At 42.0% G+C, this 12160-nt stretch overlaps 1 protein-coding gene across 3 annotated transcripts in view; it reads right to left on the reverse strand.

The window, feature by feature from the left end:
• cdh23 (cadherin-related 23) overlaps positions 1–12160 on the reverse strand; it is a 361974-nt gene that overhangs the window by 302470 nt on the left and 47344 nt on the right. The window lies entirely within an intron of this gene.

Here is a 12160-nt window from a genome sequence, read left to right on the forward strand (position 1 = left end):
CTGCAACACAACAGGGGTCAGAGTTCACACACAAATCCTCACACAGGTCATCTAGTAATCTTTTTCCCATTCTGAGTGGTGGTTGCGTAATGTAAGATGCAGTTACACAAACACACCCACACTCCCTAGCTGGGGTTAGAATAGCATGGCGATTTTAATTGGAACTGCATCGGTTCAGAAGCTTCATTCATTACAGACAGGGAGTCTAGACAGGTTAGCTAATAAAACCCAAAGGTGGGGCAGACAGGCTGGCTAATCACACCTAGAAGTGGGACAGACAGGGTGGCTAATCAAAACCACAGGTGTAGCCCAGCCAGGTTAGCTAATACACCATGCCGGACAGATGTGTCAAGGTGGGCAGTGCCTGGGGCAACAGAGGAGTCTGAGATGCACACACATACACTGGACATACAGAAGGACATTAAGTGATATTAAGAGGTTAAACCACACAAACAACACTCTACACTAAAATATCAAATTAATCTCTCTCTAGCACCTCCTCTCTTTGACGGTGTCGGTAGTCCATTAGACAGTGAAGGTGAAGCCTAGTTAAATCAAGGCTGCCACTTCCAGCCCTGACTGCTAAACACAATGACCAATTAGGATCCACAATCACACACACCCCTTGCCTTTTATTAATACTTTCCATTTTGCCCTGAAAGGCTGGCAAAAAGAGACTAATTAATATCACGATTTATGAACCCCTCTATCGAGTCTAATGAGATTTATGCTAATTTGGGCCCTTTCAATGTGAATAATTATAATAAAGTTATTATAAATTATAATAACCATAATTTGGTTGAAGATGGTGCAAATCAAGCATTTTACCGCACTGTCATCAATAATAAATAAAAAATTAATCCTTCACACACAGGCACTACCAACACACTCTTGTTAGAACTCGTCAGCAGGATCAGTGATGTCCAGTGTGGACAGTCATGTAATGGACAGCAAAGGATGATAAAAAGGTGCAAGATGAACTACCGAGGAACAGTGAACGTGATGGATTGTGTACATTAGCTCTAACGGTTCTTAGCTTTGAGTGTGAGTAGGAAAGCATTAAGGAACTCTCATATGTGCAAGTGAAAGAGTATGGATGATATGTGCAGAATGCATGCTACTATAGTAACTAAGCTACTTAAAGTTGTAGGGAATGTGTGTAAACATGTAGCGCGTATAGTGTGTGTGTGTGTTTTTGGGTAGAGAGAGGGTAGACTGTTGGTGCTTATCTGTACCAGCGAGGCACCCAGCCCTTTCCCCTGACAAATTATGCTATTTAGCAGCAAGTGATGCCAGTATTACTGTTGTGAATGATACAGAGCATATTAACAGCTCCCCTTCCTCCCCTGCTCTCCACCTCTGCTCTTTTGACAAGAGTGATGGGCTATGAGGATCATCCCTCTCTCTCTTTCTATACACCTCCCTTCTCTCTCTGGCCCCCTCTGTCTATGCATTCCCCCTCGGTTTCTTCCCCCCCCCCCCCCCCCTCTCTCTCTCTCTCTCTCCGTTTCTGCCTACCCTGACTCCTCTCCTCCTCCAATCAAGTCCATATTCCCTAAACAGACCAGGAGCTGTATTCACAAAACATGTTAAGGCTTAAAGTAGTTCCTAACTTGCCTATTCAGGAGAAACTCTTTAAAATAATGGGTGTCAGTCCTAATTTAAGGACTGAAAGGACAGGACAGGACACCACGGTCGGGGGCGTGTTAGACAAGTTAATACAGAGTTGTAGTCATGGCCAAGCGTGCAACATTTGCGTAAAAATACACAATATTTTACTTTTTTTAAAGATTACAGTAGACTACATGTTACGCCACCAGTCACTCAGCTAGTCGTGTGTTGGCTGGGCTAACGAGCTAGCAATGGCACAGAACAGTCACGTAATGTGACGAGACTGAATTTATTATTAAGTATAAAAACACACCAGGAACACTGACAACATCGGCAACCCTGCACCATGCATTATTATTTTAATGTAATCTTTAAATTCAGGCTCGTCACATTGCGTAACTTTGTTCTGAACAGGACTGGGTGTGCAGCCACACACAATAAATTTCTCCTCCATCTTGAAACTGTGAAACCTAGAAATGTTTACCATGACCAACGGTTGCTACGTTACAAGAAACAAGAAACCAATCCGATCGGCCAATGCTAGCGTTTAACGCTCCTCATTTACATAAAGTTGAGAAATTTCAACTTGCAACGCTCTGCTCCGCTCACCTTTCCACAATGCCCTACGCGAGCGTTAACGCCCGGCTTCATTGAAAATTAATTGGAAGCCGACGCGCCGCCCGCTCCGCTGTATTGGAGTATTTCATACACTTAAATCTGTGAAAAGTTAGGGGTAGTCAAGAGGACTCCTAAATCACTAAGACCTAATCATAAGCAATCCTAAAATGTCTGTTGCTGACAATTTGCTTAGGAACGTAAACATTTTAGAACATTTTGTGAGCTTTAAAAAAAGATATCGTTGGGTACAGTGGCGACTGGTTATTAGGGCCAGCAGTGGCCCACCTGTTGTCAACAGAAAGAACTGCAACAAAATTATGTTATTTCTAGAAAATTACTTCCTATAATGTATTAGCATCTTCCTAAATTGCATATCATTTGTGTTACGATTTTATTTCATGGTCATTGGTCCCTGCATTGCTGCTTCAGACTGCGTACTGCCGATTCGAGTTTGCATAAGCGTGAATGTGGGGCTAGCCCTACGTTTTACGTTACCTATATTAAAGAATGTTTTATTGCGACTATTTACAATCAGTTTGGAGCAAGTGGGGGGGCTGGTGACGTCATCGGCCACAATTAAATGTTAAATAGAAAAAATACCGCTGCAGCACAAACAAAAATGTTTACGGCACAAATCAGCACAAACGAAGCACAAACGATTGAGACAATTTTGGGTGTGAGTGACCTCAGGATGACCTATAAAACATTCTTTAATATCTAAAAAATGAAAGCAGCAGAAATGAAAATAATTGCAGCACAAACGGAGCACAAAAGATTGAACTATTTTGACGATGTCTTGCGTTGGGTGGGGGGCCAACTTCACACAGGTCGTGATCAATGTAGATCTCACAAATTTAATGCCAAGTAGGGCAGACAGCCGGTAGCCACACTACAGCGTCATTTTGTAATTCAGACCTGATTAATTGTCTGTCTGCCTGGAGCTAACATTGGTCGGCAAGAAGAGCGAGGAGGGTAGAATGTCTTTGCTTGCTAGCTTGTTAGCTTCACAAACACCAGATAACTTGAGAAAATTAATGAAGTGGATTTCATACTCGAGCAGGTTATATACCCCTATATAAACACTTAGTTTGGAGGAAAAACTTGGAGTAAAGCGACTTGGTGGTGCCCACCAGCCACGGGATATTGTCATCAACTGCTGGTAAAAGTAACCGGAGGTTTAACGTGGAGTGGTTTTTGAAGAAAAAGTGGCTAACGGTTAGCATAATAAGGGACCTTTCTCTTCACGTGAGGCCTCAGGCTTGGTGAGTGAAAGCATATTTTATCATCCTGCCTTTGTGGTGCTGGTCCATGCATTGGTCATATTTTTGGGAGCGTTAAGTGGAACAGCTTGATTCTCTGCCCCATAAAGCGAGAGAAAGAAAGCATATGAGAAGTTTGGACCAACATCGAAGTAAAGAGGCGACATAAAAAGGTTAGTATTCATTTTCACATGTGGCCCTCCTCTTTCACAGTTTTTCAAAAGAGCAACTTCGATTTTAGTCCCATTTCCAAAAGAAACTTCTCATATGCTCTCTCTCTCGTTCCGTGGGGCTGAAAATCAAGCTGCTCCACTTAGCGCTCCCCCTAGAGGCCTGGAGAACTTCCGTTGTGAAAACTGGATGCAGCGTTTTTGGTTTGCGTGCTTTTGTTTTTGCAACGCGTTTATGTACTGCAGCGTTTTTGGTTTGCGTGCTTTTGCAATGCGTTTATGTATTTGCAGCGCGTTTATGTATTTGGTTGTATTGTGTGTATTTGCAGCGTGTTTGCTGAATGCTGCGCATGTGTTGTCAAATTCATGAAGATGTTTTCTTAATTTGCTTGTGTTTTGTCTATTTGCATGTGTTTTCTTAATTTGCAGCGAGTTTGCACATGTCGGCCACCGTATATTTGGCCTACTGCAGCCACCGAGTACCGGTGATGTGCAATTTGAATTTGTGTGTGTCAGGCAAATGTTCTAGTTGGCGTCGCTATTTTAGTATGCAGGATGGAAAAGTGAAACGTAAATGTAGGACTACTTGTCCAAAGGACAAGTGCCTCAAAAATGTAATGTCAGGCCCTGAATGATCACTGTCACTAGATATAAAGAAAACGTTGATGTTCACTCGGTGCTATTCACTGACAGTAAAACAAAATTGTATATGTGCACTGCTGTTCGTAGACTAGCTCCAGAGATCGTTGCTGCATTGCTAAATGATAGCAACTCACCAGGACACTTCACCAACTCTCCACTCATTCTCCTCGGACCATCCATTTAATTGGCTTTGATGGCCATCAGGTCTCGGCAATTCCTCATTTGCCCTCTCATGTCGAAATTATACGGCTGCGGGCCATCATACACATTAGTGGTTTTTACCACCTCTTCTTCATCCCAGTCAGTCGTCATAGTTCTAGTACTAGGCTGAGGCTTCTCTCCTCCACGACTCCCCAACGTGAAGTCATCGCTTCACGTTGGGGAGTCGTCACCGATTTGCGCTAATATGCTAATGCTAACACCAAAAACGACAAAAACTGGTCTTTAACACCATTTGGAGACACCATTTGGAGACACCATTTGGAGACACCATTTGGAGATATTTTAAATTATATACATATCTTGAGTGCTTCATGTACAAATTAATCAACAGTAGTGTTTAACATGCCATATGGCCTTTAAAGAAACTGTAAACTTGAATAGCCTATCTGGCTCCTTCGTTGTTCTAGTTGGCAAAGAAAGCTAAGTTAAATAGACCTATATGTTACTATTATGATGATGATGTGTTGCTTTACTATTGTAGAGTTGAAATATATAGTGTTAGTTGTTGTTTACAATGTGTTGTTAAGGACAGTGTGGCTTAGAGAGAGCGACGGGCGGGAGAGAAAGTGTGGTTGGGGAGAAAGTAATAAACGGAGGTTGTTGTTTATCTCCAAGAGTTACCAGTTCTATGAGTTTTTGTCCAATACAATTTTTTTAGTTTATTTCGTTTATTTTCACAGGGACAGTGCACATTAATCAACTTTTCAGTAAAAGTGCCAGTTTCAGCCAGCCAGCTAATTTTCAACCGCAGTCCCTGGGCAGGTTATTAAAAACAGTTACAATACAAACAATCATTAAACAATGATCACACGCAAGGCAACGTAGGACAAGCAAGACATAGCACACAGATAGAGAAACATAGAACAAAAGCAACAAGACAATATACATAAAAGCAACAAAGGGTTTCCACACCTCACAAGCTACAGACAACATGGAAAGCGGCAATACACAGCTAGGGATTATGTTCACAAATCTGGTTGACCTTTAGCCATGTCTTCATGTTTTTGGTTAAAGTATGAAAGGTGGTGCAGTTATGTGTGTCTGATGGCAGTGTATTCCAGACATGGGAAGCTCTCACAGAGAAAGCGGATTTACTAAAAGTGCTATTCCTTAATGGAACTATACAGTCGCCTCTCATGGCAGACCTTGTGGTTCTGCTGCCATATGTTTACATATGCATGCATCAGTAGATTTTCCCAACTCAGGAGCTCAGGCTTTATGAGGATGTACAGTTAGGTCCATAAGTATTTGGACATTGACACAATTTTCATCATTTTGGCTCTGTATACCACCACAATGGATTTGAAATGAAACAATGAAGATGTGCTTTAAGTGCAGACTTTCAGCTTTAATTTCAGGGTATTTACATCCAAATCATGTGAACGGTGTAGGAATTACAACACATTTTATATGTGCCCCCCCCCCCCCCCCTTTTTTTTAAGGGACCAAAAATAATTGGACAAACTAACAATCATAAATCTAATTGTCACTTTTAATACTTGGTTGCAAATCCTTCGCAGTCAATGACAGCCTGAAGTCTGGAACCCATCACCAGACGCTGGGTTTCGTCCCTGGTGATGCTCTGCCAGGCCTCTACTGCAACTGTCTTCAGTTCCTGCTTGTTCTTGGGGCATTTTCCCTTCAGTTTTGTCTTTAGCAAGTGAAATGCATGCTCAATTGGATTTAGGTCAGGTGATTGACTTGGCCATTGCAGAACATTCCACTCCTTTGCCTTAAAAAACTCTTTGGTTGCTTTCGCAGTATGCTTCGGGTCATCGTGCATCTGCACTGTGAAGCGCCGTCCTATGAGTTCTGAAGCATTTGGCTGAATCTGAGCACATAATATTGCCTGAAACACTTCAGAATTCATCCTACTGCTTTTGTCAGCAGTCACATCATCGATAAATACAAGGGAACCAGTTCCATTGGCAGCCATACATGCCCACGCCATAACACTACCTCCACCATGCTTCACTGATGAGGTGGTATGCTTTGGATCATGAGCAGTTCCTTCCCTTCTCCATACTCTTCTCTTCCCATCATTCTGGTACAAGTTGATCTTGGTCTCATCTGTCCATAGGATGTTGTTCCAGAACTGTACGGCTCTTTTAGATGTTTTTTGGCAAACTCTAATCTGGTGTTCCTGTTTTTGAGACTCACCAATGGTTTACATCTTGTGGTGAACCCTCTGTATTTACTCTGGTTAAGTCTTTTCTTAATTGTTGACTTTGACACAGATACGCCTACCTCCTGGAGAGTGTTCTTGATCTGGCCAACTGTTGTGAAGGGGTTTTTCTTCACCAGGGAAAGAATTCTTCTGTCATCCACCACTGTTGTTTTCCGTGGTCTTCCGGGTCTTTTGGTGTTGCTGAGCTCACCAGTGCGTTCTTTCTTTTTAATAATGTACCAAACAGTTGATTTGGCCCCACCTAATGTTTTTGCTATCTCTCTGATAGGTTTGTTTTGATTTTTCAGCCTAACGATGGCTTGCTTCACTGATGGTGACAGCTCTTTGGACTTCATATTGAGAGTTGACAGCAACAGATTCCAAACACAAATACCATACTTGAAATGAACTCTAGACCTTTTATCTGCTCCTTGTCAATGAAATAACGAACTCCCTTTATGAGGGAATAACATACACCTGGCCATGGAACAGCTGAGCAGCCAATTGTCCAATTACTTTTGGTCCCTTAAAAAGGGGGGGGCCACATATCAAATGTGTTGTCATTCCTACACCGTTCACCTGATTTGGATGTAAATACCCTGAAATTAAAGCTGAAAGTCTGCACTTAAAGCACATCTTGATAGTTTCATTTCAAATCCATTGTGGTGGTATACAGAGCCAAAATGATGAAAATTGTGTCAATGTCCAAATACTTATGGACCTAACTGTAAGTGATGATGGCTGTTGGGCTTTCTATCAAGCACTTTGAGAGCCTGTTTGTAGACAGACTGAATAGGTTTTAATGTTGTACAGCAAGCTTGGGCCCAACTAGTCAAGCAGTATGTTAACTGGGGGAGTATCATAGATTTGAAGCACAGTTTTGCTACCTCTGTAGTTAAACAATTACGTATATTCAGGCCTTATACCTCGGATGCTACACAATAGCTAGCTTACTGTTAATGCCATCATTGTGCTGGTAGTGCGGGAGGGTTAATTAATGTATGCACTTGGGAAATTGCCGCCCCCCTCTTCATGCCGCCCTAGGCGGCTGCCTATGTCGCCTGTAGGAAGGACTGGCACTGTCACTAACTATATTAGGCTATAATTGTGAGAATGCTGTTAAGCATTGTCACTATTGTTTTCCTGTTTCTCTTTATTGTTGGAATGCTGAAGCAGCATTCCAACAATAAGCAAGCAACTCCTTCTATTTCTTCTGTGGCACGTTTCAGCGCCTTCAAATCTTCAGCTATTAAAACTGTTCAGCTATCAAAAAATTCAGCAGTTTCAGGCCATTCCTGCTATGACTTTTCAGCTTTGTACCTCTTATGCTTGAATTAAAATGAATATAAATCAATATTCATAATATTTTTATTATGTATTTATAGTTTTCCAATTGAGTTTTTTTTTCAAGTCCTCTCAATCCTCTGAAACTTATTCAACTTTCAAATCCTTTTTCTTCCTCAATCTTTCAGCTACATCCACCATTTAAACTTTAAAATGTTGACAAAACCCAAAACTATTTTTTACAAATTCAGCTTTTTGATACCTATTCAACTTTTTTCAATATCACTGTATGTTTCATGACTTTTTCAAACCGTTTCTGAGATTTACATGGGTGTGTACATGAATGCCTAGAGTGCAGACTGAAACGCTTAAAGGCCGAATTATACTTCTCTGACTCCGTTACGGACAGACGGACGGACGCAGTCGGACGGATTGGTTGAATTTATAGTACTCCGAAGGCTGTGGGTGCTGAAAACAATTTACCGCCAGAAGAGTAGGTGGCGCAACGGTTTTTTGTAAGTCGTCGTCGAGTGTTTATTTACCTAGGTTATCGAGAAGTCGGAGCAAATGTACAAATTAGCCGTTTCATCAATAAAATACGCACATTTTCAGAAACTACACTGCCCATTTCTCGTCACATCTTAATTCAGATGCTGATTTACATGTACTGTTAAGCTGAAATATGAATTGTAAAAACGTACAGCAATGGCGGTCAAAGGATTCTGTTCGTCCTGTTTATCACAGCAACCCCGCCCCCGCCCCTGACGCAAGCGGTTCTTAAAACGGACCAATCACAGCCAAGGGGTATCCGTAAAATGACGGACGGACAGACGGATAGTCAGGAAAATCAGGAGGTGCTCGGAGAGGGAATTCCTCGTCGGAGAGGGCGTTCCCTGTGTCCGTCTCCGTAAAAACGTAGAAGTATACACAAGTTTTTGAGCCGTTTCCGCTCTACATCCTAAATTCCTCCCCCGATGCAATCCACTTCCGTTCTGGCGGGCTGGGTTTGTTTTGCTAGCTAGCTCCGTTGTGCCGATAAAGCACTGATATCGCAGTGACAAAGAGGATATAAAATTTACAACACGAAGAAAAGTGGTTCGACGTGTGTGGTAGTTGGTTGCAAACACTCGAGAAAGCACCTGAACGAGTGGTTAGATAGAGAGTGCTACGACCACAAACCAGCTACGAAGAGGCAATGTCCATGCGCTCCATTGTTTACATTTTTTCGCAAGCCTGATACCGACTCGGAATCAAGGACGTGGCTGAAGGCATTGAATCTAAAGAAACCACCCCGCAACGTTTTTTGTTTGTTCCTATCACTTTGTTGACCAAAAACCAACCAAGGATAATCATTTCCCAGAGCTGTGGTTGGGATACAATCGCCCTCCCCAGCCAAAGAGGCGTCAATTCACCCAGCGGACCACTGCCTCCACCCAGAATGTGATTAATGGTTTACTACTAATATAACTAATGTCATAATAAATCATAAAACGTTCATTGATTTGTGAGCCATGCTTATTATTTTAACGATTGAAAACGGATGTATCACAGACGACCGCTATATCGTATATGGGGAGTCAGTTGGCTGAGCGGTGAGGGAGTCGGGCTAGTAATCCGAAGGTTGCGAGTTCGATTCCCGGTCATGCCAACTGACGTTGTGTCCTTGGGCAAGGCACTTCACCCTACTTGCCTCGGGGGAATGTCCCTGTACTTACTGTAAGTCGCTCTGGATAAGAGCGTCTGCTAAATGACTAAATGTAAATATGTCGTCCAACAGAGGCTAATTATGCTAACGCCTCAGTCAACAAGGTAAAATTGACTGTTTTCGAAAGTAAACGTACTAATAATATCAGCGTACATCGTATTGTACATTAAATCTCACAATTGTGTTTTATATCACAATGTTAAATGAGCAATAAGTTAAGTTTAGCATTTGTTGACGCTTGGAACTCTCTGTTTTGATTACATTGAGAGCAGAAAGTTTGTTCTCCCTACCCAATAAAGAAACGCAGACTTGAATCTGAGGGTAAGTTCAGCAACTTTAGCTATGAAGCTGACAACACTGTTAGAGTTAATTATGAAGAAGTTGTCATACACTAACATTGCTACCGGTATTTTGCTAAGGCAGTTGATTGTTTTGGATATGTGACAAACAAAGCCCACGATAGCTAATGTTATATCATCAGAATGGGATTTATTCGCCATGAAAGTTTGCACAGACAAGGAATTTGCTTTGGCAGGCTTTTCTCATCGTCATGTTATCCTCCCAGTTCTGCACTGAATAACGCCATCTCCAGTCAATGTAGTAGAACCGTGATCCCAAGCTAGCATCGACATCACTGTGTTTACACCGGCAGACGCTGTGCAAACCACTTCCGGCGGAAATTAAGTGCATTTGTGTAGAGTTATGGCGGAACCCCTGGGATTTGGCACGTAAACTTGTGTATAAATCGGCCTTTAGAGTGGAGGGGAGCTTCGGATGTCGTTGAAAAAATATTTCTAGTTTGCCAGCATTGCCACAATTTTCGCTCTTCATGCTTCATTTTTGGATCAATAGATAGCTAATTTTGTGCTGGTCGTAGACAGTTGTCCTCTGAATCCAACAGACGTATACGTTCAGGGGCCCGTTCGTCGTAGGGGTTGAAGCTAAATTAATCAATTGTCCCTTTAGCCCATTAACATTAGCGATCCGCATCCAAATCATGTGGTTAATTTCAATCAGGCTAAACTTATCAGGGAAATTGCACGTGCATGTCCTACTTCAAAAGGCAGGAAAGGTCGATCACCAAAACCGTGATTTTCTAACGGTATGATGGCGGAAAAGACGAAAGAGAGAGCGGTGATAGGCTATTCTCGCTATCCGAGCAAACTATTATAATGAGTCTCTACGAAGACAATAAGCATATTATCATGGCTAAGTCAAACACCGCCACCGCTGCCAGAGCAAGACCAGCAGTTTGGCAAAAAATTGCCGATAAGCTAAATGCGAAGGTTTTGGGGAAATGTATAGGCTCATCTTAAGTGCCTCATTACCCCAATCAATCAGATCACATTTCTTTAAATGTGCCTGCTCATATAGGCTTAATGGAATTTAATAATCGAATGAGATCTTGCTAGCGAATTATTTTAAAATAATGATCTCAACTCTTTCAGAATAAGTAGGCTAGATAAAAACAAGGCCAAAGAGTATACGAATTCATAGACAATTATGAGGATATATGTAGGCTACTGAGCTTATATCATGTACTATATATGCGTACCCAGCTAACACATGACGTTGCGGCAGTTGCCAGTAAGTGCTCAGTTGGTAACCCGCGACGTTACCTTCTGGCAACGTCGTAGCAACGTTATAAAGGGAATGTTGCCAGGGAATGTTGCCAGTTGGTCAACGTTGCCACGACGTCGCCGCGACGTCGTACCTTGGTCGGCTGGTTACGTTTTTTTTTGGTCCCTTGGACAACGTTGCCGCGACGTTGTACCTTGGTCTGCTGGTTACCTTCTTTTTAGACCCGTGGACAACGTTGCTGCGACGTCGTACCTTGGTCGGCTGGTTACGTTATTTTTATGGTCCCGTGGACAACGTTGCCGTGACGTTGTACCTTGGTCGGCTGGATACATTAATTTTGGTACCATGGGTTAAGTTGCGGTTAAGTCGCTCTTTGGTCGCAGGACAACGGATCTCGAGTGCGATATAGTGGTTTATCCAGAGATGGAGAGATCACACTGGACTGCTCTCAGTTCTGACACTTTTGCAATGTAGCCATAGTCTACATGAATTTCAATCACACACAATATTAAATGTTGCACCCAGCACGTATAAATGTAGACAATGCATGTAATTCATGTGCAGCTCAGCCCCAGCATGTCATTGGTCATAAATTTTCTCATATGCAGAAACATATCTTTAATAAATAAAGACTGAATTTGGAATATAATTTAAGTCTTTCATTCTTTACTATAAACATGTACAAAAGCAATCAATGTGTGATGTGTAACATGATTAAGCAAACATTCTTTGTATAGCACACCAAAGCTGTATGACACACAATGCATATTTGTGCTCCAATAATTTTTGTGATACAAAATTGTTAAATGTGACCAAAAGGTAAGCGACTCTTAAGAGTTTCATTTCCAAAGACAAGTCATCACAGAATATTACAATTCTTCCTTAGCAAACCTGCCCCTCA

This window comes from Osmerus mordax, chromosome 5 (assembly GCF_038355195.1).
Source record: "Osmerus mordax isolate fOsmMor3 chromosome 5, fOsmMor3.pri, whole genome shotgun sequence".
NCBI lineage: Eukaryota > Metazoa > Chordata > Actinopteri > Osmeriformes > Osmeridae > Osmerus > Osmerus mordax.